Below are 3549 nucleotides of genomic sequence, written 5' to 3'. Positions count from 1 at the left end.
AAGGACTTCTTGAAGTTTGCAGGCAAATGGATGGAAATAGAAAACACTATCCTGAGTGAGGTAAGCCAGACCCAAAAAGAGGAACATGGGATGTACTCACTCATATTTGGTTTCTAGCCATAAATAAAGGACATTGAGCCTATAATTCGGGTTCTTAGAGAAGCTAAATAAGAAGGAGAACCCAAAGAAAAACATATAGGCATCCTCCTGAACATTAACTTTCATCAGGCGATGAAAGGAGACAAGAGACAGAGACAGAGACCCACATCGGAGCGCTGGACTGAAATCTCAAGGTCCAAATCAGGAGCAGAAGGAGAGAGAGCACGAGCAAGGGACTCAGGACCGCGGGGGGTGCACCCACACACTGAGACAATGGGGATGTTTTATCGGGAACTCACCAAGGCCAGCTGGCCTGGGTCTGAAAAAGCCTGGGTTAAAACCGGTCTCGCTGAACATAGCGGACAAAGAATGGGGAACTTTTTTGATGGATAAAAGGAATCATCAAGTGGGTTCACGAAGAACAGGGGAGGGTAATAATATGGCATAATAGTATGTACTTATTAACATGAAATTATGAGCAGCATTTCTCTGTGTGGTAAGAAAAAATAATTTTAAAATGTTACAACTTAAAAACAACCTTTGATTGGATTGTTTGCCATATTTTTTAGAGCTGTAAGCAGCCTCTGTAACATATATTTGGTGTGAAGGCTTAAGTATCTTATACATAAGTAAATATTTTTCCAGTCCTAGGCTCCCATTTTTATCTTTTATCTGTTTTTCTCCTTTTCTTTCTTCTTCCTTCCCTTCCTCCCTTTCTTTTTGAAGACAGGATTTCTCTGTGTAACACTCCTAAGTTTTCTGGAACTTGCTTTGTAGACCACGCTGGCCTCACCTGCCCCTGTCTCCAAAGTGCTGGGATTAAAAGTGTGCACCACCACCATCTGGCCTGCATTAATTTTCTTAAAAATATTTTGAAATGGATTTTTTATTTTAATATATTAAAAGTATTTCAGGTCTGTATATGTTTCAGTTCTTTCCAACTCTATCTCAAACATATTTTGGGACTTACTGGTAAAATAAATATCAGCTAAATTAAGATGAAAATTTCACATCTTTTACAAATTTGTCCAGGTTTTTACTCATTATACATAGTAAGGAATTTAACAGAGATATCTGCTTAGAAGTTTAACATGTATTTTGACTGTTGTGCCCTCTGCTCTCACCTCTGCCCTCTTTCCCTCTCACCAGTCACTTCCATTCCCCAGTCTTGTTTCCACATCCATGTTACGAACAGATACATAATATTTTCTCCCATAGATTCCACAAATCAGAAAAGAATGTGATATTTATTTTTCTAACTTTTTGCCTAATATGACAATCTACATTTGCCTGCAGATGGATTCAGGCACACTGATGAAGTGGTAGCCATGATCCTCAAAGAAGCAGGTAGGCATGGTTCCTGTACATGTGAACACATATGAATGTTTATAAATGTGAGGGGAATTAGCTTTGAAAATTACACCATTACATGTGCCTTAAAAGAAAATGAGATTTCCTTATAAACATTGGTAGTTAACAACTTTTCCAGTGTTGAAGGGAAGATGATGAATATAATTACCTGACGTTTAAGACAGTTTACTTCTCAGTAAATTCTATTCTACTTCAGGTTCTTCAACAATTATGGTCTTCTTGCCAAATTAAGTCCCTACTCATTCTATACTAAAAACTCCAGTCCATTTTATCAACACTTCAGTCCCTTATTTGATTGGTTTGGTTTTAGAATTACATCATTCTCATTTCAATGGATAAGCTTGATCATTTTGACAATGTTTCCATTGTGTCAGTGCAGACGGAGCTCAGGATTTTTAGGTTGTTTTAACCACACTGAAACTTAAACTGTCCATGAACACTACAAACCTATTAGTACATCCTTATTTTATGTGTGTTATAATATATGCCCTTAAAATAAAATACTGTGGTATGCATTTTCAGCCCTGTGGAAACATAACTGATGAAAAAGCATATGCTATCAGCCCTTTGTAGCCTGAAATCTTATATATATTTGTAAGTCCACTGAGCTGTGAATCAAATACACACACATGTGTGCATGCATGCATGCACGCGTGCACACACACACAGACGCACACACATTATTGTCATGGTAGTTATTTTTAATACTTTTGTTTTTTAACATTCATTCTCCAGTTAAATGATATATATACCACCATTGCAGAATCATAATGTTCTGAATCTGACTGTATGCTAACTCTTAATTTGTGAAATTTATATTTTTTTACCTTTTCAAATGTTTTGTGTGTGAATAATTCCATTATTTTGACTTTTATTACTTCTTTAATGGTTTTTAACTAAGTGAACTGCACAGGACTTTTTTGTTTCTTGTTTGTAACAGGTGTTGGTTTGTTGCATAAAGTGACTTTTGACTCACTATGTAATCCAAGCTAATCTCAAATTCATGATTCTATTGCCTCTGCCTCCTAAGTCCTCTGTTGACTATTGGGAAATTGTTTACTTTTATTGCATTTAAAATATTATTCATGTTATAACAACTGGTGTCTTGACTGTGTGGATGTTTGCACACTGTGGATGGAGTGCCTATATAGGCCAGAAGATGGCATCAAACCTGCTGGAACAGGAGTTGGGGATTTAGCCCAGGACCTCTAGTGCTTTTAGTCACCAAGCCATCTCTCTAGGTGTCTTTATTTTTGAAGTAGAATTTTTCTTGGTAATATAGTCTCCCTCGGCAGTTTCTGTATCACTACTTTAAACATAAATTTCATTCTCTGTTGGTCTGTAAGATTCCTGCTGAGAAATCTACTTGTGAGAAGTCTCTTGTATAAGTTGAATTTCTTTTCTCTCACTGCTTTTGAAATTCTCTTTGTTTTAATATTTTCTGGATAGATTGTATTTCTTCACTAAAATTTTATTCAGGTTAAAATTTTATTAGGATCTAGAAGTCCTTGTATATGAATACCCATATTCTCCAAGATTTAGTAAAATTTCTGTCATTATTCTTTTCAATAACCTGTTCCTTACTCTAGTCCTTCTGAAATTTCCATATTGTGATAATGGTTTGACTCGATGGTATCCAGTTATTCCCATTTCTTTGTTCAGTGCTATTTTTTCTCTTGAGTTACATATCAAATGACTTTGTTCTAGTTGACAAATTCCTTTGTTCCTTGTATAAGCCTGATTTAGAATTTTTAATGGTTTCTTCTATATGACTTCTGTCTCTTTTCTGAATGTCTAATTTTGTTTAGTATTTTCCTGATTTTACTTCTTTTTTATATTTTTTTTTATTGAGAATAAGAAAAAAATGTTTCCGCCTCCTCCCAGGCTCCCATTTCCCTCCCCCTCCCCCCACTCCTCTCCCCCTCCCTCTCTAATCCAAAGAGCAGTCATGGTTCCCTGCCCTGTGGAAAGTCCAAGGTCCTCCCCCCTCGGTCCATGTCTAGGAAGGTGAACATCCAAACTGGCTAGGCTCCCACCAAGCCAGAACATGAAGTAGGATCAGAACCCCTTGCCATTGAC

The sequence above is a fragment of the Alexandromys fortis genome, unplaced genomic scaffold, assembly GCF_014885135.2.
Source record: "Alexandromys fortis isolate MF-2015 unplaced genomic scaffold, M_Fortis_MF-2015_v1.1 scaffold_189, whole genome shotgun sequence".
Classification (NCBI taxonomy): domain Eukaryota; kingdom Metazoa; phylum Chordata; class Mammalia; order Rodentia; family Cricetidae; genus Alexandromys; species Alexandromys fortis.
The sequence above is the reverse complement of the archived record's forward strand: the minus strand, read 5'-3'. Positions refer to the sequence as shown.